Below are 27,916 nucleotides of genomic sequence, written 5' to 3'. Positions count from 1 at the left end.
GAAGATGAAATTTGCGGTTTATAATTTATATCTGGCAGTAACCCCTGAAAACATGTGAACAGTGAATTTCGTGTTTTTTCATTTTTATACTATAAAAACTCCATAAAATAATCAATTGGCGTTTTTTTCATAGAGATCCAATCAGGTTTATAATATTTCAGACGGTGTTATCGGATTTCAATAATTATATAACGCCTCAAATTTCTGTTTATCGCATAAACGGCACACTAGCTCAGGGTTAAACATAAAATAGCTTGAGAATCTTACACAGCGGTAGTTCGTTTTGGGTAGAATGATCTTAACTTCGGTGCACTTATCAAGGGTTGAGCGCCACTCAATTTCTAACTTAACTCTCCCCGCATGCGAAATTGAGAACATACAGGGGTATTACAAAGAGCAGAAATCAATTCATGTCCCAAATTAATGCTGGTTTATTGCCATTAAATGGCAAAATAAAAATGGTCCGCACAATGGGATAGCGTAATACACAAATATTCAAATGTTCAAAATTATAGGTTTCGTCACACACAAAAACCTTAGTAACTTGACTTTACAATTGAAATACAACCAGTTTAACAAAACTCCAATAAAGAATGATCGATTGATTACTTAATCTTAAATCAAGTTTCCACAAAGCAATTGATGTTTCACACACTGTGCACGTATAGGCCAAATACAAGTAGACATAAAAAGGCAACGCTTACCTTAATGTAAATCAAATGTCATCCAGAGAAGGGAGCTCAGTTCCTGGATCCATAAACCTGCAAACAAAAGAAAACTGCCAAGCCGCAGAGCTCGGAATGCAAGGTACTGAACAATGCCTGAAGGGCCTCGCCTTACTCGTAGTAAGCTTCTATCACAAGTACGATACTGGCTCGGCCAACCTCTCCAGAATGAATGATGCGGCTACCATAACATTCGCGTATAAAACTCGACCATAACGTAACAGAGTTCGCAAAGATAATAAACAAGTCGGTACTGAAGTACCAGTGAATGCGATACTTTATAACCCTGAAGTAAATATATGTACTTGAAACGTATCGTGACGGATGATTTGAATAGCTTTTATTTACTAGTAAAAAGAAGTGAAAACAGCTTTTATACGTCACTTGACCTTGAGTTTATTTAAGGCGCACCCTTCGCTAATTTTGTCCAAGCGAGCTTATTCGTAATATTAATTAAAGTATATGCCGTAGAGTAAATTTTATATTACTCTCTGGATACTGATTAAACAGAAATTTATCAGATTTCATTTAATCTCTTAATAAGTAATTAAGGATTTAATATAAGGTTGTGCTTAATTTTTTGTTCGACTTTGATCCAATAAGAAATATGGTGTGTGCCAGAAAAAGCAAAGGATCGAATAACACTCCTGATTCATCTAATACCCATTCATGTCGAGTATATTAAATGAAAGATGAGAAAACGAACATAATTGTTTCCTAATTAAATCGTGTTCTGTTCTACAATTTTCGCGTTTGTTTTAATCCAGGCAAGGATTCGGGAACCCTACAATGTTTCGACCTAATAATAATGCAATGAAATTCTGTGCTTGTACCTCATAAGAATTAGTACATGGCGGAGCGTTTGCAAGGAACGTGTAATCAACGTCGAGCTCTCATTCCTTTGTCATGCAAGAGAAGCCAAACAATGTCTCATCAGTCTTTTTAGATTCGTTGTGTTTCAAAGATTTTGCACAATTACACGATAAGGTTGGAAAAAGTCCTCTGTACTAGCTGACAGTAATTCGAAGCGCTATAGAGTGATTTTAAGTGAACCGCATAATGCACTTGCATGTTTACCTCTTTAACGAAATAAAAAGGTTTTAAATCGTATTGAATAGGTCATAAATTTATCACAATGAAGCGTTGTGTAAACTATATACATCATGCGGATATTTTATTTATGACAGATCACCCTGTATGTATAAATTTCAATTTTCTTTAAACCTAAATGTGGGCGCTACTTTGAGATTGAACACAATTTCGATCATGGTGTTTGAATTTGAAGCCACTGTGATTTTATTTAAGAATTATTTGTTGCTTAATTTTGTTTAAATAATCGCGCAGTATTTAGTTTTATTTTATTGTTCAGTTAGAAAGATTCGGGACGTTTGTAAATAATGTTTTATTAAAATTATCTCGTTTAAATCTGGTCGTGGCGATACGAAATTTGTTAGTTTCAAGATTTCGCCGATAAAAAATTTCGAGGACGCAAATTCAAGTAGAGGGGAGGCGGAAACTGAGAGGAAGATGTGAATCGTGGCTTTTCTTATGGTAGACGTTGTTTTGTTTTTTGTTAAACATTGAAACGTAAACGCTTATTGTTTTGGTGTTCGGCATTTTTGCCGTATTTGAGCGTACTATTGGAAGACACTTTGTCTTGCCAGTTGTACAGTTTTGTAGAAGAAAGTTAATTGAGAGCTCTAGGAGATTTTTATTACGAATTAGATACGTGAAGGAGTTAATCGGAGTGTCGTGTTTATCGAGCAGTTATCGAATGAGGAAGCATTTCCCTAAGGCCTTCAAGTTCAGTTAAATGAAATTCCAAAGTATCATCATTTGGTATTTTTGTTTGCGCGTCCTTTAATGCAAAACGCAGTTACGACCGGATATTTTGGATTATTAACACTTTAAGGTAATTAAGATTTCTTTAATTAATTGTTTCAACCGATCGCTTGTTGTGTGTACTCTGACCCTGGGTGCCCATTTTTATTTCAGCCTTATTGATTGATTTTGTCTAATAAAAATGGTTTTTCTAAAAGCTAGAGCCGTTTTTGTAGCATATTTTTTCTTAAGCGGAATATTGAACGGGCATTTACGTGTACTGTGTAGCGATTCTTTAGGGATAGAAAACGGCAGGTCAGGGAAGATTTAGTCTCCCAAATCAATCCAGAGCGAATGCAAACCCATATAGGGTGGGCGTCAAACAGGCACAAAATCCTGCCAAAATGAAACTAAAAATAAAACAAAAATGAAGGAGCAAACGAGTTTGCAAAGCTGCGGCATAAGGGGAATCTGACTTCCTGTCAACACTAAAGTAATACAATAAATACATGCAACAATACAAGGGCATAAAGATACAAAAAAAAATGTAGGCTAAAATTAATGTTGAATGATCAAGTCATTAACAACAAAAGCACGTTACATAAAGAATAGCCATACGGTCATTAGCCACAAAGGCAAGTTTTACATCAATAATGTTATGTTTTCTTAAACCGGAGACTCGAACTTCGGTAACTCGTAGCAGGTCACACTGCGATCCCGGATTATGACTGGGGATTCCACCACACTTGCCCAATTTGATGGTGTCTTAATAGATCAAGCTACTAGTTTGTCGACTACTCAGGTGTTAACGATACCGTTTCGGTGCAGATAAGATATCCAGGAAAGGAACTAAAACGGGGAAATCAAAATATGTTGATACGATTCGCCTTGCTTACCCCAATAACTGGGTTCCCCTATAAATATAATAGAGAATAGATGATATATTATTCAAGTTCGAATTTGCTGGGGAGCATATATATAAACTAACCTATAAATACTGAAAACTAAAGTAAACAGCGGAAATATGAAAAATATGCTTACCTAGATTAGATTAAGGTTAGCAAACTCAATTCACGTTAAGACGTTTAGATAAATAATTTCGGCAATTTTAACTTGATGCCTCAGGAATTTCATAAGATTTCCACACCTTTTGCAAAATTAGTAGTTCTCATTCTCACGACCAAAGCAAAAAGTGACATTTCTTCAAGCCCAGTGGTACCAACTCACATTCTTTATTTACACCCTGAAGGCGCATTCAGTCCGACACTCCTATGGGTACATTTAACGAGAGACGGAACGTTACAACTGTTGTCTACGGTGTGATGTCAACAATGTAATGAAAACAATTAAAAAAACATAATCTCATCGATTTTTCTTAAAATAATTTGTAATTGATTAGAGTTTTTCCCGGTGCATGTCCATTGCCCGTAACCGTACCCGTCGAGCCGCAGTGCAATAGAACGTTACTCTACACCCCTACGTTTATTTTCATACAAAAATAAAATTTTGTCTGCGCATTAATCATGATGTTTTTTTTTAATTTTTCGATTCTTATAGTGTCCGGTTTCAGTATGTTCGGCACCCTAATGAAATTTTTTTGGAAAGTTATTTTTTGTACCAAAATTTCCTTTGAAATTCCAGTATTTTTTGGAAATTAAGTAACATTCGTATCGATATTCATAAATAAAAAAGTTAGCATTGCACATGCGTTAAACAAAATTTTGACACTGCGCATGCGCAAAACAAAAAATATCGGTATGCACGGAATCCTTAAACCAAACCCTTTCAAATGAGCCCAAATCGGTTCAGTGATGTAGAAGGAGTACGTGTTTTGCCAATAGCGATTTCTCACTTTTAGGAAAATACGCTAAAAACCACACAATGTAGATATACAATAACGTTATTCTGGAGATGCACTAGTAAAAATTAAGCTATACTTGATGAGAAATTAGCCTCAAGCTAAATAAAAATCATAAATAACAAATACTGTTGAAATGAGTGTCAATATACAGTAAACCATTTTTAAATGATTTCTCCAAATCCCCTTCGGTAATATTTGTGTAACGATTGTCTTTCTATCCCAAAAACGGGTTTGTAATTAATGTAATTAACTGCACTACACGAGTATTGTTTTACTTGTATCTTAGTAATGACAAACATTTCCTTTACAAGTTTAAGTAATTTAATACCCTTTTCTTATGTACAAAAACAGATATACCGTTCTATTTAAATTTTCGTTACGAAACTGATAGCTCCAGCCTCCAGCTGATTATAAATAAATCTAAATTAAAAATCGTGTCTAAAATTTCTAGTCGTGTGTTACCATTCGAATAAACTTTGAAAATGCATTCATCAGAAAAAAGTCATCGAACTTTTATGATCTAATAGTCTAGGAGCCTGTGACAGTCAGATCTAAGTTATTTTATAAGCGCATGCTTCCAACACAGGTAGGTACGATCGAAGTACTAAGAAATCACCTCTTCACTTTACACCGTTACAACCCCCTTGCCAGACACCCTTCAAGTTCAAGAAATTATATATAACTGTACTTTATAAAAGCTGAATTTTATTCATGTTACTTACATAACTAATATGTCTGGTGATAATTTTATCTTTTATCCCATATAAATGGTTTAAAAGTATGGAACAAAATGGGGCCCAATTCAAGGTAGGTAACTTTGGTCGAAACATAAAAAAAATTCCGGGTAATATTGCAAAATGATTGAGAGAAAGATACGGAGCTGAGATAATAAAGCCTTAGATTTGGGCCAATCTAACCCGAGCTAACGGTACATATTTTCTATTGTAAATTACCGCTGAATGTTTTTGTTCTTATTGTCATTAAATTTCATTTTTCAATTATACCGTTTAATTTGTTTTTTTTGTGAAGGAGAACCGAAGCCACCCTTAGTGGGCGAAAGTTCGTCACAACCCCACGTTTAAATTTAAAACCAATTATAATTTCTACACTAAAAGAAAAATGGACGGAGCAATTAATCACCTGCTTTACAATTAATACGCTTGAAGGGCACTCGGTCATTGGGTTATGTAACATCGTGAATTCTCTAGAAGTTCGCTAGTAGCTGGAATTTAATTTCAATAAACGAATTTGCATTTCCAAATTCTAAAATAAAAGGTGATCCAATTGTCTAAAGTTGAACTGCTCGGAGGGTTGATTTAGACGGCGTATGTTAAGGTAAATTATATTTTTTGCTATTTGTATTCAGTACGGACAGTTTTATCTTAAGGATTTTGATCAGTAGGTAGGCTGTCCGATTTGTTGTAAAGGAAATTCTACATTGTGACCTGAATTTGTTTTGACCCATTTTCAATACGCTTGTATTCATGTGACATACAGATCAACTCCGCAGAGTCCAAGCGTTTGTCAGTTATCGTATTCAGAAACAGACAGACACCATCGACTCTACTAACAAAGCTTGCATCGCTTTACTGCCGCTTAATAATAATAATAAATACCTACTTCGATGTAATTGGCAGTTATTTTAAATGTATGCGTGATGTAAGTGTAGTTGGTGTGACTATATTATTAGTCGACTCTTTTCTCCACTTGACTGGAGAGGATCACTTGTGATTATTATAGATTCTAAATGTTTCAATTTTAAATGACATGAATTTAGAAGAGGGTTGAATTTGAGATATTCTGATGTGTTTTTGACTGTCAGATTGATTTAACGGTGTCCAAATATTAAACAGTCTGGTCGTCTGAATGCCTACTACGGTGGACTGTATTTTCCTAAAGGATGAAATCGGAAGAAACTTAAATAATGGATACGTGACTACCGCTTAGCAAATGTAAAATTGTAACAAGGGTTGCCACATCTTGTAAAATGAAACCGCCTTTAATCATTTCAATACCGTGCCAACCAAAACAATAAAGTTTGAGTGTATCTAGTGAAACTATTCAACAGCATCATATAACTTTCCATCAACTAAAGCTTACTCACCCTCAGAGTCTATTGAAATGTCAGTCACAGTAATACATTCAGAGGTGCTTAATAATAGAGACATGATACTGCCCATGTTCAAAGCTTTCCTATAACATTCTAATATGACTATCATTATGCTTCGTTTGTATAAAAATGAAAATCCTGCACTGCTGCATGCTGCATTAGTAATAAACTTATCTCTTATCCTTATCCTGAGAATAGACTTTTTACACACATAAAATTGCCAATAGCCGTCTCGAGTACATTGAGAATGAACAGTTACGTTTACTAACAAGAAATAATTCTTAATCTTACTGTGGTAGTAAAAAACCTTCATGAATAATTTCGTGTTCTTCCAGCATAACCTCTCTTGACGTCTGGAACGTCGCAACAGATTGCGAATTGCTATTGTCTCCAGTTAAGATTGAGACACTAACGTGTTTGCTCTCTTAGTTTATGGCACACATGAATACTCAGACTGGATAATGGATGGTTAATTGTTTGCTAGATCAACCGTCGCGGAGCGGAGTGACTCTGACGCTTTCAAGTAAATTGTTTCTATGATTAAAATAACCTTTATTAGTCAACGAATCGTTAATTTTAGCAAACCGGTCTCAGTTCCAATTCTTCGCAGCCGTTCATTTGTTTCACCACATTAACGAGTAATAAATTAAAGGAAATTGGCATTCGGCTAAGTCGTAGCGGATGTATCATGTATAGTTTATTTATGAGTTTCTCAAGACGTCTTAGTTTCAAGATGGCTATGCCAATTTTTAAATAGCCGTTGCATTTCTTTCTCTATTTCACCAATACGTAAAGTGTACCTGTAACATTATGGGCTCTAGGTTAATACTTTCAGTACCTAATTTTAGAATTTGTAATAAGGATTAATAAAATGGAAAGATGATATAAGACGTAGTTTATTTGTAAAGGAAACATGGTCTTTGTTAATCTGTCTGTACAATACTTCCTTCTAACATACGTAATATGAAGATTAACAGTCTTAAAAAGGCTTACTCGATCAAACTCATCAAATATAAACTATTAGAAGGGATTGTTGGCCGCCAGTAAAGATGATAAGAGGGGTTTATCCCAGAGTGAGTTGATAGATAAATAGTTTAGTTCCATTGCTGTAAAAAACTGCTCAATGCTATCACTTAAATTCATGTTTATCCTAAGCATGGTGTGCCTTCACGGTAGTGTTTGTATATTCAGCTATTGTAGAGCAGTATGAACGAAAATTATTGATTGAGATTTTTTAAGAAAAATTTTCGAAACGCCATCTTTACCCCTGTTGATATAAACGATCCTGTGGCTCAGTTCATTTGAATAACGACAGATTTTTTTGCGATGATTAGTAAACGTCTGTCACCGCAATTTTCTCTTTACATAGGTTAGAACTAGCGTGTAAACGTATCATACGTCTGTTGAGCAGTTAGTTCGCTTTTTATGTAATTTTTTAAATTTTGACAGCCGAGCCGAGGTGGTCGCTTTAGGCTTTAAAAATTGTTTGTTAAATTTACCTACATGTTTGCCGGTATAGGGAATTTTATACGTGTACCGCTTCATAATAAAAGAGAACAAAACTAATATTCGAGAAAATAAAGAGCGGTAAGATAACACAATCAGATAAAAGTCGAAACGTTCGGTGTCGCATTTTTATTAGTTAACAGTTTTTCTCGTCTAATTGCTAGGCAACAGATTTTCATTACCTTAACAACCCAAATTTACTCGGTAAAATACCTACAAACCTCTTGTGCAATTTATAAGTGATAATACAATAAATTCTAACTATTCTCAACCAATAACTCGTAGCAAAATTAGTTGGATTTTTTTTACTTGGCAAAAGGAGGTTGATTCCTAAAGTGAGTTGAACACTTAGAACACAGATTTTGATCAAATTCCAATAATACGAAAGTTATAATGGTGCAAAATTCTACCGACTGCAGTTGAAACTGAACTATTAGTTTTACTGTGGTTTCTTGGTATTTTTGTTTCATTTTATGTTGATTTGATTTGTTTGGGTGTACTTCTCATTTTTCTTTTGCATGGCTCATGTTGGACAAAAGTAAGTAATTTTATCTTGATTTTCTGTAGGAATATATAACTGTTGCGAGGAGAAACATTTGTTTATTCCTTCCCCATCCACTCGTGCGGTAGTCTATTCGTTGTGCATAGGGTAACGATCCTATTACCTTTGTGCAATTGTACGTAAGTAGTCACTTTATGTCTAGTTGGCTAGAGATTTTCGATAAAATGGAAAAGGGGTAACCATTTGCGGGACAGTTCGACGAACGATAGTTTACTTCGCATTTCGTTGCTTCTTCCATTCTCGACCGAGGGATAATACGAAGAGATTTTGTTCGTTAGATGCTCAGCGACATGCTTGTTGTAAGTTCGTTTGTTCAGTGTTATCTATCGATGTATTTATTCTGTTTGTGCATTGTCGTCTCACAATAAGAATAATGAGAGGTATCATTATGCGATTTTCAGTTTGTAAAAGTTTCTCTGAAAATGTACATACACACTAAATACAGTTCAAAACAAGTTCATCGTTTGCAAAAGTACCCACGTGTTTTTGATACTTCTACGACCACATTTTCCCCATTGTTCTACGTGTATCGTTTTAATACTTTCATCACAGCAATTCCATTAAATGTGAAACACACTTTAATCAAATTGCATCAGGTATCTAATCGGTCAATTGAACGTGAGAAACCAATAACTTAACGAAATAGAGCTTGCCTTACTAACTCGCGCTATTTATGTAATTGCTTCGACTTGACATTTGCTGAAAGAGGGATTTTCGCAATACGATTGGGGTTACAAGGGTCATATTGTTAGCCTCAGGGGGTCTTCACATGTATCTGTTATCCATTGATACGCTGATCCAAGATTCCTATTGCGCCAAAGTGTATAGGTAATATATAATTGAACCGTTCGTACCTAATTGACGACTTATGCAAGTAAATAATTAATGCCTATAGACAAACTGGTTCTGACGTTTTTATGCTGTATAAAGTTTAATTTATTGTTTCAGTTACCTAAAATATGTAATGCTTTGATGTCGTTTATTTAAAATGATATATAGGGAACTTGTAGGTGTGAATTCTTTTAAATGAATCTCCCTGTATATACTAAGAGACATAGATAAAGTCTTTTAAAACAACTAAGATATCACCGACCAAGATCAACAATGTCCAACAACTTTTCGCTCTTTGATGAGGTAATTACGTCTAGAATTGAAGAGAGTCGAGTGTGTCCGTGAAGTTGGAGTTTCGATGTGACGTCCCCATCATCAGGCTTAGCGTCGAAGTTAATGCATGAAACGTAAGATGGCCTGGTGCAGATGATAGGTTCTACCATTGGTTCTACTTTTCTTTACAGTATTAATATTAACACAGATTTTAGTATTTAAATCTGTGATATTAATTAATCATTATATAATCATAATCATAATAAAACCTAGCACAATTTTTATAGGTTGTAGACAGAAAAATAAGGTGTTCGAATAACTGAATACAAATTTTAGATTGCTATTTGAAAAAAAAAAGTTCAATGCCGCTGCAGCGCTCCAACATTTTTTTTTTCAAAAATCCGGCTCAATATTTTTCCTTTCAGTATGCCTAATATACATATCCAAAATTTAAATAAAATCCGTCGAGCCGTTACCTCGGAAAATTACCAACGTACCTACGCATCACATACGAACGTACGCACATACATACAGACGGAAAAAATTGTATTTAAAAGTTGCATAAAATGAACTAAAATGTCGACATTTGATGAGTCTTTTTGTCAGGTCTAGCCTGGCTAACTAATCGCACGTATTAAAATCAAGTAACTATTTGTCTGTACGTCGTTCGTCTAGTAGAGTTTTATCGAGTCCTTAATTTTATAATTTTATCAATGATAGTTGCAGTGCCTCTGCTTGTCACTGTCTTAGAGTCTTCTGCAAAGAATCCACTAGATCTGGGTTCTATTATATTAAGTTTTACGGCTTCTAAACACGTGTTGAGAATAGTGCATCACAAAAGAGTAACGAGCCGTAAGTGAGTGACAGCGAAAGATGCTCAATGATTATTTAACAGTTAACCAACCAACCTACTTTTCCTCAACGACATAGTAGAAGTTCTTTAACCCGTCAAAGTTATTAGTCTCTCCGTCTTCCAATATTGAATGGGTAGGTTATCTAAAACGTGCTAACATTTATTACCGAAGCTTCCATTTTCCGAATGGGAAAACATGCAAGAGGGAACCAACTCAGTATTTCCACACACTACAACCTAATTCGTTGGAAAAGTCGTGCTCATTTATTTATATACGTATATATAAGTACTATCCTTTACGTTGGATTTCACAGGTCAGCGAGTAAAGGGTATAAGTGCTATAAAGGAAGCCTGCGGATGCCACGTATGCCTTTTATACGCGTAATGCGTAAAATAATGTACATTCAATTGATTGATGAGTTAGGATCTCCATTGTTGTAAGCATAATATTTTCTTGTTCAAGATTTCCTTACCAAATTGAAACTTCCATAAGGTAATTTTTTAGTCGAACTCGAAAGAAAAGTTTAAAACCAGACTACTCAAAACCACAGATTAGCATAGCTTGAAAAACAAATTTTATGAATCTGCATTAGTTTTACTTTCACTCGAGCTTCTTGCATATAAAATTCCTTTATTAACACATAAAAAAGTCGGATTGCGCATGCGCAAATCAAATTTTTGGATTTTTTTTTGTATTACAGGTAAAACATCTTTGGTAAATCCTGGTGATCCATTGACGTACTGGTACCAAGATCTAATTGTGGAAGTTGCTGGCAGTCGGTTAACGAATTTGGAGCTCACATATTGATATGATAAGCCCGTGGACTGTAAAAATGCAAAGTTAGAGCGAAAGTACAAAGAATTGCCGGATATTTGCCGTCCACTTTTCCAGAAACTATAGCATGCAATATCTCATTATTATAAACCATCTAGAAGTAATTTAATAAATTTAGTTACAAAGTAATCTTAAGAAAGAATATATTTACCGGCATAATCATTTCAGCTTTTTCACATATTAAGTTTTTGTTCTTGAGTTCACTTAATACTGATTGTGAATTCTGAATTCTTATTTTCTGTCTAATTATTCGCTGTTGTAATCTTTTAATGGTTTTCTTATGATTTTGTATCGTATCTTTCAGCTTAAAAATGTATTTCTGTGTTCTTAGACTTCTCATGTTTATTGCCGCGTTTATCCAATCTCCTGGATAAGCTGGACAGAATAAAAATTTTCTAATGATTTGTCTGTATCAATATCTTGTTCAAAGAGATCATTTTAAAACAATTGAACCATCAAATTATCTCTACCACTGAAGAGTATCGGAAAGTCATAGCTTCGTCGAGCAAGAAAAATTTGGTCATTAACATGGAAGACCCCTGCAAAAACACAGAAAATTTGCCACAAAAAATGAAACTTTTAAACAGAAAAAAATCCCTTGAAAGAGAAAATCCATTTCACAGATGTTATCAAATAGATTCATGTGGACGAATCTACAACAAGAGTTAGGACTTATGTGCCCCCTTCTTAAAAGTGAACATTCGCAAAAGTTTTTTTTTAAATATGCAACTAAGATATTTTCAACACTGTAGTTATTTTTCTATTCGCCTATCCACAGCACACTTAATAGCTCCAACAGGTCAACATAAAAGCATAAGTGTACGTACATAACTTCTTTTGTACAACAATATGAAATATTGTACAAAAAATTGGAAGAATGAGGTATGTACAAAAAATTTTTTTTTTATTTTTCAAAAATATTTTTACTTTTCGAAAAAATACTCTCAAAATGAACCTTTGGCTACATAACTCCTTCGTCCACTCGCCCCTTTAATTTTAACGTAACAATTTATCGACGGTGTAACTAAACAAATTAACCAACTATTAATATGGAACAGCCACAACAAAATTATTACATTAAATGGCTTTGATAATTTGTTGTGATCGTGTTATAAAAAGAATCCCTTTTCATAATGTTCGGCTTTTACGAGCAGATACATTATACGGGAATTTTAACGAAAGCAGTAATGAAAACGTAATTAAAATTATAAAATCTGGCGTAGTCTCGTTTTGGGTATTATTCACGTTATACGATATTATGGAAGGATTAAATGGAAGGCTTGTTTGTTCAGATAAATATGTGATCGGTGATTAAAATCGGTTTAAATAGTGTTAACGTAAAAATGATAATAATGTATAATCCGGCACGATTTTCATTTGCTGTTTTCGGACAAAATCGTCAAAACGTAATGATTCACCATATGCTGCACAAGTTTAGAATACATGATAGTTACTGGAGAGCATCCGTTAGGTATTGTGAACCGAAGGATGGGATTCGCCAAATACGTTGCACACTATATTTGTATACGACAAAATGAACGTTGCTGTTTTACTAACAGTAACAATAATTAAACCACTGTAAGAAGGGGCGGAAATTTAACAAGGAAAGTAGCTAATTAAATGGGGGCTAATTGTTGGTCAGAGCACATTAAGATGCGACAAATCTATCTTTTATTAGAAACGTTCCTAGCACTATAGTAATAATAGTCGGATGTTGTGATTATCAAGCATTTATCGCTTATGAGAAGCCTTTCCCAGTACCAGTTAAAGGGAATTTTTCCACCATCAAAGAGCCAATTTTACATCAGTAATTAAACGAACCTAGTGTCGCCTAATCTAAATTTAAGTGTTCCGGAAGCAGCAGCAGTTGCCTTTTGTGTTTGGGTGTTTTGTTTTTAGAAAATCGCAGCTACGACCGGATATTTTGGATTATTAACCCGTTAGATTTCTTTAATTGATTTGTGCAATCGATCGCTAGTGGTATTTTGTTAATAAGCTCTGTGGGCTTCTCTTTCTTTCAGCTTATTTGATTGTTTGTATCGAATAAATTTAATTCATCTGTAAATGATCTATTGTGTGCTTAATCGAGCCCAAATTACGACCGAGATAAAAGTGTTCAAGTTAAAAGTTTCTAGCGGTATCTAGAATTATATTAAGTGTTACCAAAATTTGTTAAATAATGCTGTGGAGTTGAGGCGGTTTAGACTGCAGAGTTGATGTTTACGTCAATATGGAGATCTTCGTCGTGGAGGAGACTGGACGTGGCATGCTACTTGCTTTTTTAGAGGAAAGTTAGCTTTGCATTTAGTTTGCACTAAAAAGGGACTGGATCAGGGTCTCTTATCATGTGTTATTTTGTTGTAAATAATTTAGAAATGTATTAGCGATAAAATATGGATGAATTAATTTTCAGTGAGCTAAGGAATACGGAAATATTTTGTGCCATTTTCCGGTGAAATAAATTTTTGATGCTCTCTCACACAAGGTTTATATTTGCGAAATAAAAATTGGGGACACTAAAAAAGGAAAGAGTTTGACAGTTGGAGGTTAAGATTGTTTTCAAATATCGACCTAACAACATTAAGTACGTGAAAGCTGCTGGGAAATAAACTTTTCCCGACTTCGTCATGAGACCTTATTTTGCATAACCTTCTTTGTTAGGAAATTTGAGTTTTCATGACAGCGGCAGTAACACTTTTCCTGTATCCTTTCACTTTACCGGACTCCTGTTAAAACTGACATATTAATATTAATAGAAAGTTGTATATGAAAATTGAAATGTATTAAAAAATACTGTTTCGGGAAAATGACACCGTTTAACTTTAATAGTATTCGGTTATTAAATGCATAATGAATCTAATTAAACGCATTACAAGGATGAGATTGTAATTTAAAAATCAGTTCTGGTTCGATACGACATAATAGCATTTACACAACTTCCATATGTACATAATTATAATATAAACAAGCTAACACCAGATCGGCAAATTATTGGAAACATAGCACGTTTTCCAGCGTGCGGTCCAATTGAGAAAATAATTGCAGATCTGTCAATACCAGCTGCATATGTAGATGTTACTAACTCATATGACCCTTTATGCAGATTTGGCTAATTAAACTTGTCGATTCTATGTCAATATCTGGGTTCATAAACAAATGCCAATATAGATATCTTATGCATAAGCTGGTTTAAGTTATATTTCATTTTACTGCATACATTATTAAAGTGTTGCATTACTTATCTCATTAGAACTGTGAGAAATGCATTTGCAATTAAGTAATAGTTATTTAATAATTCCCTTTATCGTCGTCTATAATATGAAACTTTATTTTGTAGCGAAGCGATATAAATCATTATAAAAATTATGAATTTATTTTACCTAGACATAAAAACTAGCAAGCTTAAGTTCTCCCGTCGTTTCCATGGTACAATATTGTTTTTTGTTTTGAACTTCATTTAATTTCGTATTCCGCGTCCCATAAGAATGACAGATATCATTAGAGGGATCATTTGTTGCCGTTAAAGATTACTTTAATCACTATTACCGTTAAAGAGAGACTTACTCATTAAAACCGATTAAAATGTCCATTTAACATCTGGTATAAAATAATGAAATCCTTTTCTTGCAGCGATATGAACTTTACAAACATATTATCGTTTTACAGTAATAATATGCTGGTATGTCTTAAGGGTAACGATATAATCGACAGTAGTTTTGCGTTAGCCGTAACCTTTTCCGCCTGTGTCGGAAACACTCCGCATTACAAAAAAACGTAACGTGTCTTGTATAAAACATAGGCCTTTCATTTACTTTTCATACATGGAAGCCTGGAAGTTCCTTTTATTAAGCAGTGATGTTTCGTGACGGATGTGTAACGAATATGATACTTTAAGTGCACGATCTTCTCAATATTATATACTTAATATATACATTATTGAATCAACGTTAAGTAATAGGTAGATAACGATGCCTTCAAGGCGCTGGTGAGATTTGTAAAAGAACTAGCGTTAGTGTAGTGTAGAGTCGTAAATACAAAAAACCGAAAATGCAGCAAAAAATTTTACAGTTAGTCGTCAACGACTTTCCCTTTTAAAGAGTTTATATTAATATATACCACAAAGCTTCCTTTGCGAAAAACATTCTTAAACGTTATACCCTTTTTTATTGCGCCATATATTACTTGAACATTACGTTACCACCGAAGCCGTTACGAACATTTTGTCCGTTAAGCGAAATTGCATACGTAATCCGAGAATTTAGCAAGAGATCTTTAAATTTGCTACACCCACAAGGTGAAGGACGAAAATAACTACATAAAGGATCTTTACAGATTTAACAGATTTCAAGATTTCAAGATTTATTATTCCTGCTGGATTATAAATAATTTACAGGAGTCATACATGTAATATTTATAAGTATAAAATTGCAAACATACACACCGACATACACACCGACATACACACCTACACACGCACTCTCACATTACATTACGGTAATACAGTAACAGTATATATAAATAGTAAATCGAAAATACAAAATACATTTAAAAAAAATCACGTTGTAAATAATAATAATAATAAAATTTATGTTCCGCTCTACATTACCACTTTGTTCACCAAATACTCTTCTGTGCTATAGAAACTATGTTTCAAGAGAAACTGTTTAATTTTTTGCTTACATGATTTATCATTTTTTTCCTTAACATAATTTGGTAGGTGATTGTACAATTTGAGGTCCAAAGAATTTTTTTTCGAAGTGGTTTTTTTGAAGCGCTTTATTGTTAAATCATTTAAGCTTCGTGTATAATGCTTATGCAATTCCGAGACTCTGGTGAACGTCATCCTCTTCTTGTGTATCTCCAACAAAGATGCATATATGTACAGTGTAGGTACCGGCATAATTTTTAGGTTAATAAATAATGGCTTGCAATGTGCTCTGTACTCTGCATTTGATATAATGCGAATAACCTTTTTTTGAATTTTAAATATTTTTATTTCATCGCTCGAGTTTCCCCAGAGTGTTATACCGTACAGTAAGCAGGAATGGAATAGCGAGTGGTACACATTTAACAAATACGTTAACGGCAATAATTTCTTAAGTTGGTAAAACAAATAAATTAAGGAACTCAACTTCCCGCTGAGATATTGGACATGTTTCTGCCAATTTAGTCTATCATCTATATAAAGGCCCAGCAATTTAACACAATCTCCTGTAGAAAAACTTCTATTTAACGAAAACGTTATACTTTTTGATTTTTGTTTATTTAGAGTTAATTTATTTGCTGAAAACCAATCACCTAGTTTACCAACAATACTGTCTCGTATACAATCAAGGTTTGTTATCTGGAAATCCGAAAAAACTAAAGAGGTATCATCCGCGAATTGTAAACAAGTTGCGGGGTTCGTATACTTTTGCAAATCGTTTACGTAAATAATAAATAGTATAGGCCCGAGAATTGAACCTTGTTAGTAGTAGTTAGACATGACGTTATGCATAACGAAATATCCAAAGTGTCGTTTGTCATTCATCGGTTTACCCCTACACATCGATATGCCCCCGGGTGTATATATTAGAACGACATAAATCACTTTAATGAACCTGACAATTTGTCACCCTGCAATATTTCTTTAGGCAGAGTAGACCCGGCTTGCACCAAAGCTAACCAATCATGCAGACGACGACAATTATAAATTGCGTGAGTTGCGGCGTTCGATCATATCCTGAAATACCCAATACTGTCAGTGGTCGTTTAATGGTGTAAAAAGTTACGTCGGAATTAATTGATTAACTTTAAGATAAGTACAATCGTTATAGGAAAGTAATTTCATTTAAGTAATTCAATTACCTAAAGCCATATTTATTAGCTAATGTAAAGTACAGAGCATTATCTAACGCATCCGTCAAGTATTTGTCGTAACGGTAACGGAGATTTCTGAGGGTAGAGCATAGATATTCTATAGGGTGTCGTCGAAATTTAGGGGATCGATTTTCCAGTACATTGTTTGACTAGTGGAATTGTATTAATAAACGTGGTGGAAATGAAGCCGGTTAATTTCCGTAGAGCACTGTTTTATTAATGGTTTCTGGTTGTCTGGAGACTAAATGTCGGGTATTTGGATCATAGTCAGTTATCTTGATCAGGGATATTTGGTTACAACTGCGAATTCGGCATGAGGTCAGTTTAACATCGTGGAAACTGCAGCGTAGCATATGTTGGTCGTATGTGGGATTTGATGTATTGTTTTGACTCTTGTGAATTAAGCACGCTTTGGTTATTAAGAATCCATTTTGTAGGCATTCACTAATTAATAAGAGGTATAGGGGTGGAGTTTTGGAGAGAAATTTTAAGGAAATCGGTCGTTAGCACGCAACGCAACCAGAGTTGATTCGCGGTTGCCACTATGCGTAATTTTAGAGGAAAGTAAAATTTAAAAATCGCGTTGGATCATTAGTGCGAGTAGTAGGTTTTGCAATTTAAAATTTGGATTATTTCGCGTTTGAGCTACGGAAAAGTTTAACCGTACATTTGAATATTAAATACTAATTTGGGTCGTGAACTACCTACGAACCTAAGGTAACAGAATGTTGCGCCACTGTAGCAAAAAACACTATTCTTGCCCTCAAAATCAGTGAAATTATCCTGGTCTCCATATGTTCTTTTCAAATTCTCCTTGAGATAAAATGAACTGTAAGAGTCCGCATCACCCTATAATTCATTTAGCCACTGAAAATTGGCAGTCTGCATCTTCTTCAAGCTCTCTACACAGCCTCTCAAAGGCACACTGCTTGGTTTTATCAACAGGCCGACCGGGAGCCAGAGAAGTAGGTTTGAATTTCCCGAAGCAGTCCAAATTGTAACGCACGTGACTGCGTGAGTAGGTATACAGGGCCGATTCAACTCAAGGCGCCGACTGACTGAATTATCATGTACACCGACGCGCTTTATATCGTAATAATGTGTCCTTGAACTCACCTCTACTTTGTAAAAAGATCATTTGGAAACGTGAAGTGACCTTTGATCGATACATTGAAGGTTACCATCAGGAGAGAGCGGGAGCGAGTACTTTTTGGACTTTACCTTGTCCTACTTTCCAAAGTCATCACAGGGTTACTAACAGCGATGGGGTCAATGACCTCGGATGACCTTGAAAACTTATGAGGTCAATGATCTAGGGTGATCTTGAAAATTTATGGGGGGTACTGCCCTCGAATGACCTTGACAATGTAATTTGACACCCCAAAAATTATATCAATACCCTTGTATCAATCGTCACGTGGCGCGTGACCTTGACATACTTCCCAAGGTCACCACCAGGGGACGAGCGATCCTCAACTGGTCCAGGATCGGCCCTGTATACCTACTTGCGTGGGTCGAGTTCCCCCGAAATTCTCACACTGACCGAATCACTGGAATCATCCCCCACAGCAACTGCCTTCGAAATGATGGCTGCGGCCGTTTTGCTGATTGTGCGCCATCTTGAAAATATTTTAATTCAATTCATCATGTGCCAAAACCCTTAAAGGACAGTTTGGTTTCATTTTCAAAGGTTCTCCATATCTTTCTAACTGACGCTCGTCAAGAATGGCCCTGTATAAACTGTCCAAGATAAGTATGTCAAATTAGAGAAAAGATGCGCAATTAAAGAGTTTTATCATGCTTGAAAGAAAACCAGAAAATTCCGATTACTTCCGAAGATATGCTAGAAAAACCGAAATTTGCCGATTTAGTCTTTATTTTTTTCTGTTATTTGAATAAGTAGATACAAAAAAATAAAACACTATTTTTTTGTATCTTTTCATTGCCACTTTTTGACCTCTACAAAACAGCGTTGAGAGATTTTCAATATAAAGTTTCGTTTCGGAGAAATCATCAACTTACGATTTACGGCACACACAAAAAACAAAAGTGGAAAGAAACTGTTGGTTTCAAAGGGATGGTGTACCCGAGCACAACGCCCTATTCGTTCAGGAAAGTCCATTGGAAATTGCCCGGACGTTTTTTTTAAGCTTTCCTGCTAAGAAGCATTGATTTTTAATAAATAAAAAATTTGGAATTTTTTATATCTACCTACATGTTTGGGACTCTAAATTATTGCAGAATCGAATACGCTACAGCTCGTGATCCTGATGGGTACTAATTCTGATATTTTGGTACTAATTAGGTACCTACTAATTTATGTGAAAGCTTCAACCGAACATACTGAGGAACCAATAGCAATAAAGAAATTTTTTTTAAGGTGACAGCTCTTTTTGAGGTAAAATTCCTGTACTACTAGGCATACAGCATGTGAGATGTAGCCGCCTACCATTCTTATTTTGCTGTTTGGAGACGATTATTCGGCAGATTCCCTCGTTACTATTTTTTTTTCAAAATTCTGTTGTGACATAAGTCCTTTCGCAATGGTATTAAAGTAGGGCATATTCGTTGTAGTTTCACCAAGTTTATGTATGTATGAAATATGAAAAGTAACCCTTGGGAAATGAACGGCGTAATTATGGAATTACTACATCAATACCAGCAATATGATTCGTTGCCCCGTAATTACAACTCCTGTTGTGTGTCGAAATTGTTAATGTTGTTTAAATATCGTGGATTTGCAGAACGGCAACATGAGCTGAAACCGTGCGAAATATATATGTTACAATTTGGAAATAAGGGAATTATTGCCAAATTTACGCAGACGTGAATCGGATTCTATCAATTCAATTTACAGGTACGACGAAACAACGAACAAAAGAGACGAAAAGCGAAACAATAAAAACTGAATTCGAGAGAAATGTTCAATTGTACGACTAAATAAATTGAAAAATGCTACCGATACGCTTCGGTTCGGGAATCAATACCAGTATGATTAACGTTGGTTTTATTAAAAGTTGGATGCGGCTTGATTGCTACATAGAAGCGCGCCTACACCTCACAAAGCGTAAACTTTACTGAAAATTGGCGGAACCAAGAAACTTCTAGAAATGTAGCATTATATATGACTACAAAAGAAAGAAGTTGTTTAGAATGAATTGTACTTCAATTTTTTTATTTCTTTTGTAAGTATGACCCGCTCGAGCTTTATGACTTGATGTGTTTTATATTGTATACGGGCAGAGGATTCTAATTAAAGCGTACCTATGCGACTGACGCAATTTTATATTTATAAAGTTGAGTGTAAAAATCTTATATTGTCTCCTCAAAGTGCTGTTGTACCAGGTCGCCGGATCAGTATCGGCATTACTGGATAAACTTTATTTACAAAATATTTGAGATATTTGAACACACTTCCACAACTTTCGCACGAAACCAGTGTCCGCTGGCTGTGTATGAGTTTATGAAACATCACTTTGTTATGTAACATAATGTTCCACATAAAGCAGCACCAAATGGATTCCTTGACACGTTGAAAATCAATTTGTAAAGCTTAATTAACCCAATTCCATAATTTCCACAAAACATTAGGCTATTAGTATATTACATAACGAGCCTGCCTTTCATACAAGTATGCGTTTGGTATGGAACGCCGTTTTACTTTTTATTCCAAAATTTTACAATGTATCATTCTAAATAGCCGTTAATGATATTTCCCGTTTACGATGTTTGTTGTTTTTTTGTGAGACTTTAAATTTTTGTTTAAAAAACTTAACTTAAAGAAAATGGTGTATGAATTACACATGAATGTAGACAACAAACAATAATAATAAAGAAACAATAAATATAAGTAACTAAAAACTTATTAAAAATTGATTCATTTTAAATGAAGAAATAGAATTGTCGACGAATTCATCAATCATGATTATGGTAGTCGGAGGTTATGCATTTCAAACAGTACATCCGTTACAATGAACCATTGAATAAAAAACACTTTTTATTCAATGATTGAACACAAGCAACGCGTATGAAAAACAAGTCTTTTAGGAGAAGGTTCTTAAAAAATGTATATGACCGGTACATTGAATCTTGAGAAGAAAGTACATTAATAGTTTGGGGATTTCTTTAAAATATGTCCAAAATATGGCATTTTTTTCGGAAGCAGATTTTTCAAAGCAAAGAATTATTGTACTCATGCTGGAGTATTAGGTACATTGAATTCTGAAAAAGGTGCATTAACTGTGTGGTGATTTATCCAAAACCTTTCTGCTATTCTCTCGAAGTTGGCCGTTCATTTTCAAAACCAGAATTTCCAAAGACGGAAAGCTTGTTCTAGTGTATTGAATTCTGAAGAAGGTAAATCAATCTATTTTTGTTAAGGTCATTTGGCAAAATCTTTATACAATAAATCAAGTAAAAAACAAAAACTAGAATTCGTATTTTTTTCATTTCTCTAAAAACATGCGCATCCATTTCTCTCCTCCTCGTCCTCCCCGCTGCTCCAGCACTTCACTCTTGTTTTCCCTTACTCTTTACATTCCCACAGCATGTGCTCTAAGTTTTTCTCTCCACAAATTCTGCATTTCCTTTCTTCTTTTCGTCTCTCTTCCCCTTCCCTCTCTCATCATTTCCGCAACTAAACTTCGCTATTACATTTTCCTTCCCTTCCTTAGGTATTTCGGCAACCTCGTAAGCTCTTTATGTTTATCCGTTGTGGCTGTGCTTGTGTGTGATTTGTTGTTGTGTATCCATTTTTTTCAGTTCATCTTCCATCCTTTCCTCTATCTATCTCCTACTTTCGACCTCAGCGCATCCATATCCATCTCTTTCTTAGTGTTTTTTCTTTACTTTTTCCAAATTCCCTTTTGTATCATCCTCGTTGTCAAGCATTCTTTCACTAATCCACTTTGCCTTTCACCCTTTTCCTCGAATCACGACGCTATCCTTATCTTCTCCATTTTCGTTTCTTCTTCTCATTTCTATTATCCTCTAATACCTTCTGTGTGTTTCTTTAAGTTCATCCCATTCTTTCTACGTACACGTCCATATCACCGTTCCACCCTTGCATCAAAAAGGTATTTTCTTATTCTAAAATCATTTTTTAAACTCCTCATCGTCCCCTTTTTTCTTAGCTCCCTTATTTGAATATTTGTCCCATTATTTCATTGAATTTGGCATCCTAAGTATTTAACTTTTCTTACTTTCTCTACTCTGTGCGCTCTCCATTTCTATTCTGGCTCCCTTTTCTTTCCTCTCCGCTTCACAAATCTCATCATCTTGGATTTTCCGACATTTAAGTCCATTCCTTTCTTTCTTAATACATCCCAATTCTTTCCTTCATCTGTTCCACCTCTGTTTCCATTACTACAATGTGGTATGCGTATGCTAGGAACCATATCTTCCTTCTTCCCACTACGATCCTTGCCTCTCCATATAATTCTTTGCTTTTGTCCTTTAGCTTCTTGTCTATTTTTCCACCTTCCGTCATTTTCCTTACTTTTTCCCTTTCTGCTCTGGCAAACGCTACCTTTAAATCCACGAAAAACACTACATTTCCACTCCAATTATTATTTTTCCACAAATCCGTGTAGTACATGTATACAGTCGATCTAAATCCCATTTGTGTTTTACCCAACAGCCTCTCATTCTAAAGAAGATCGCTCGGAAATTGGTTCGTAATGTTTCCAGTTCCGTCGTGAAGTTAGCCCTAGAGTATGGCAGGTTATACAAATCAGATGTACGCATGCGCAAACGGCATGGTATTTTTCGTATTAATGGAAATGTTTTCTTTTTAATTTTAGTCACATGCTTCTAAAAAACAAGCATATCGCATATTGGGAAAATTATATGTGCACATGCGCAAACTGTGCAAAGTCAGCTTTGTTATTCCTAGAGATAAGGTAAGGGCGCCAGTAATCGACACTGTTAGAACATCTTAAGGTACGAATAGAATAAGTGGGTCGCGTTGGAAGTGAAGGTCGCACTGAATGCTACTACTTAAGTCATGGTCGATAGGTAACCTCCTTGCTACCCGTACCTATGCGTCTTTGCGCTGCTCAGTGAAGCTAGGAGTCTAGAGGGCCACTATAATGAAGTAGTTGCATGAAATTTGAATGAAAAGATTGTGCTTTTGCGATGGTGTGTGGGTAAAGTGACGATAGTGATGAAACGTCAGCTGTGACTAGGTGGTGGCTGATGGGTTATATACCCAACAGACGGTTTTCAGTGCATTCAATAAATGTGAAAAAAAACCATGTAGCAAAAGATTCGTAAGCATTGCGAAAGACTCCCAAGGATTTCGACAGACTTCCAAGGATTGCGAGGGTTTTCTGAGGATTGTAAAATCCTTTGGTAGTTCTTTTAAAGTGTCTTGAACATTTCAAAATGTAAACATGGATGTACGCTGGTGTTTATTGTGAAAATTAGAAATACTCTTCAATATGAAAATATAAGAATTAGATGTGTTAAAACATAGTTTTTTATTAAAATCTCAACAATAGACATCAAATAATAATAATCTAGACCTACCTTAATGTGCTTTTAACAACAAAGATTCCTATATAAAAAAAATCCAAAAAAAACTGTGACGTTATTAGACCAGGTAAGTATGACCCGAGGTATGACCTTAATACAATAACCGGCCTGTGTGGCGCAGTGGCGTGGAAGCGCAACTGCAGTACTAAGGGTCCCTGGTTCGAATCCCGGTTCGGGCATGGATATTTGTAAATGTATAGTGAGTTGGGTTAGTAGAGCAGCCTTGGCAAAAACCCCGCCCACTGAAAAATAAAGTCCAAAAATAAATAAATAAATAAACTTAACTGCAAATAATCTTGGAGTTGTTTTTCGCTTTGTCTTAAATTTCTGCTGGATTTCCAATTTTTGGTGCCGTTTTAGATAAAAAGGCTCATTTCCCAATGGTAATATTGACGAATTAAGGAATTTAATTTTGCTGGTCCTCTTATCAATTTCCTCTACAACTCTACCAATGTACCATGTCAGTAACTAACATACTGCGTAATAGTTTTCCAAACGTATGTCAATAGGCTTTGCATGTGTAACTTTCTCCTCTTCCTTCATCAAAACTTTTGTATTCTAGCTCACTCGTCTCTGAGTAATACACACTTTCAGATGCTCTTTTGAGCCTTTGCTGTTACTTTATTTTTCTTTTGTTTCTTATTCTTGTTTTATAAGGAACCTGATCCCGATGTGCCGGCTATACTCTTACACCGAAGAAGACGGCCACTAGAACGCTTTTCTGATCTCTTAGAAAAGACCCAATAAAGAGTGGATTTCTTTACTATCATTTCTTTATTATTGACTTTAACACCAAGGAAAGAATGATCCTTGAAATTATTTTATTTCAATTCGCAATGGTTGTTAATGGGTATAAACCAAATTTCAAGTTTTTATTTCAACTGCAATTTTAAAAACTTCTAACGAACAGGCTACGTGAATCTCCCTGTATATTAATTCGATGTTTTATTCAATGATCAACTCAAAGTAGGGCTTAGCAGGTAACTGGGATCGACGACTGTATCATGTAAAATAATAACTCAGTTTACGAGAAAGTTCATTGCTCCGAATTTAAGGGGTTTTATAGAGACACCTATTTTACAATAGTACAATAGATAAGGAAGGTGGTTCTGCTCATGCGTGACACAATTTTTCACACGCACATTGAATTTTTATTTATTCAAAGGACCTACTATTAAAATTTCACAAAAATCGCTCCATAAATAAGAAAGTTATTTCGAATTGTATGAGGTTGCCTTTGTATTTTTACCGTTCCCGATCCACAAGAATCTGTAACTTTTGTCCATATTGATGGGGACGAACATCAATAGCGTTCTTCCTAAGCTATAAAGTAGTCCACATTTCGAACAAGCGGCCGCTGTTAGAAAAGGGCTCGCACAGACGGACGGTCGGAAAATAATAAAACTATAAAGGATCTAGTAGTCTCTTACTATCACAAAACACATAAAATGATTCGTGACCATGCATTAGTCCGGGTCTGGCTTTTACCAACAAAATCTCGGTCCGGATCCGGCTTTTGCCAACCAAGTTTGGGTCCGGATCCGGGTTTTACCCGATCTAAATAGGACTGTTCTGTTAGTCTGATAAAACATTGTTTTCACACGAGCCAAAATAAAACCTGCGTGAAGCATCTAGAAAGGCATGTGATATAATACTACTTATTTTGATATGCAAAATTGGTACATACCTTTCAACAAGCATATTCATTTGCAACCTATTTTCTACTGTGAAGCACAAAATTAAATTCTGAGTAGAGTGCAAACTAAAGTCATTTATGAAGTAATAACTTTTTAATCAAAATAATTTAAAATTAGCCATTAAAATTGAATGGTCGTTGTTAATACCGTGCAAATTTTATCCATAATGATGTAATAACGCTCTTTCAAACATAAAATTGAATCTTAAAACCCTGGGGATACACTTGCAATAAAACCTTTTGGATGGAACAAATTAAAATTGGATTATTGATGTTGGCTTGATGGAAAAGTTCCCACGCGAAGTTTGAAAACTGAATTAACAAAGAAACGTGGAAGTTACGAATGCTATCGAAGCTGCAGATTACTGTACTGTACATTCCATTACATGAAGTGATAAATCCATTTATAATATACCCTCTCTAACACTCGAGCGACGTTAGGATTTAACAAAGAAGGCGGAAATTGAATCGCATTGTCGCGAACTAGGAGTAGGTATATCGGGTTTGTAAAGTGAAAACCAAACTTCCCAACAAAATGGTATGATAAAATTCGAACACTACATTTCACTTTATCCTTTAGAAACTCCGAAATTCCGCCAAAAGTCTTTAGCGAGAGGTTGCTGAACTTGCAAGCAATCGTAGATCACAATAATATTCCTTGGGCCAACCCTTGTCATATACCTAAAAACTGAAAACTCTGCGGAACTAAAACTTCCTTTATATTAGCAAGTTAATAATAGGGAAGCAATCCGAGATTTCCATGTATCGATCCAAGTTTTTGTCAGTCAACACTGAACTTGGAATTCAAACTTTTCGAGTTACAAGAGAACGGTCAAGTTTACGGACACAAGAAATTTGTTTCCCCGATATTTTGCCTTCCACTTTTACGTCATTCATACATATCCTCCATCGTTCAATACGAATAATACAAAAAGACACCGGACTTTTCTGGAGCGGTTAAAACGTCATCTTTTGTATTAAATTTGTCAGTAACACACCATCTGTTTCGTATCGGGTATGTTGTCTTTCGTTTAATATTTAATATTCTGTTTTAGATGTTTAACTTACGAAGAAAATTAATTCTCCACGGCGAATCTAAATATGTAGACCGACATTGATTTTACATTTAGATTTTCTTATATTGTACGCTAACCTTGAAGTCACTATAAATATTGGGCTTCTATTTGCCATGCGAATAAAATATACATTCGTTCTATTTTCTCATTTCGATCTGTCTTAGTTTTTCATTTCACTTGTCACTTGCCGGAAACCAGAAGCGTTTATTTAAGTAGGCATTTCATAAATACAAATTGATAACGTGGTAGACGGTATCATGGAGTTAATATACCACAAAAACTGCACGAAAACACCCTGAACGAAGAGTTTCGTTTTAAAATCAGCATGCTTTCTAATTTTGAGACATCAATGACAAAATAACAGTTGTATTGTAACATTAAAGTTAAAACTTAGGTGAAACTAACCGCCTGTCGCTGCCAGCTGCATCCAACATTGGTTTGGTTGTTAACTTTTAACCGAGCTTTTAACTATATTAGCTAGAATTAAACACTTGGTATTTGTACCTTAAAAATCCAACTGCCATTACTGGTGAAAATTAACCACAGTGAAGCATCTAAATTTTTATAAAATCCTGTTTTTACGACGGAACAAAAGTTTACAGACGTTTTATGAATCCATCATATATCATGTGGACAATTATTTCAAAAGATTATGTTAGAGCGCGCGAGTACTTAGTAATAAATCCTTGAATTGCAAGTTCGACCAAATCGTAAAAATTTCTTATTGCTAACATCAAAGATCTGTGTGTAGTATGATCTTTGCTAAGATTAAGATTAAGGTCAAATTAGTACTTACATATTTGAAACAGGAGAGGAGTTTTTGGGCTTAACCTGAAACAAAAAAAAATAGATTCATTGATATCGTAGTGCAGTATGCTGCTGAAAATACACGGATGCAAAATTGCATTTGCATAATTTAGCATTTCGTTTCAATCGCAGCATTATATTGTTACATACTAAAAGAGGATCGAAAAATAGAGAAATTAGGTTACGTAGTTTTGATTGTTTCAATAATGTGTAGGAAGCAACCCAGCCGGGTTCGATATACCGGCAAATGTTGGACATTTTCAACATTACTGAAATTTGAGTTGACTAAAGACGATTTATTATAATATCAAGTAAAAATATGCCTATAATTTAGAACTAATTAAAGACTAATTTGTACCCACAAAATTAGAATTTTTACCCGCTTGGTTCCGCCAGAAAACCGATTCTATAAAGTGGGGGTGCTAACTAGAAATCAATCCAATTGAAATGTTATTAGTCGCATCAAAAACTATGAATTGAAGACTAATTTGTACCCATGTTAGATTTTCATTGTTTAACAATTTATACATTATTTAAACAATTTTTACTAAAAACGGGAATTCTCAG

The 27,916-nt window shown here is 34.9% G+C and overlaps 1 protein-coding gene across 2 annotated transcripts in view; it reads right to left on the bottom strand.

Moving 5' to 3' along the window:
- The window catches only part of LOC116169688 (adenosine receptor A2b-like), a 149,766-nt gene extending 122,371 nt beyond the window's left edge, over positions 1-27,395 (bottom strand). Inside the window, exon 1 of one of the 2 annotated variants that reach the window (XM_031485854.1) lies at positions 27,339-27,395. The gene's annotated coding sequence lies outside the window, so the exon portion shown is untranslated. The remainder of the gene's footprint in view (positions 1-27,338) is intronic. The other variant, XM_031485846.1, reaches the window with a different exon arrangement.
- Between the last annotated feature and the right edge of the window lie 521 nt (positions 27,396-27,916).

Source organism: Photinus pyralis, unplaced genomic scaffold (assembly GCF_008802855.1).
Source record: "Photinus pyralis isolate 1611_PpyrPB1 unplaced genomic scaffold, Ppyr1.3 Ppyr1.4_LG1, whole genome shotgun sequence".
Lineage (NCBI taxonomy): Eukaryota > Metazoa > Arthropoda > Insecta > Coleoptera > Lampyridae > Photinus > Photinus pyralis.
The sequence above is the reverse complement of the archived record's forward strand: the minus strand, read 5'-3'. Positions and strand labels throughout refer to the sequence as shown.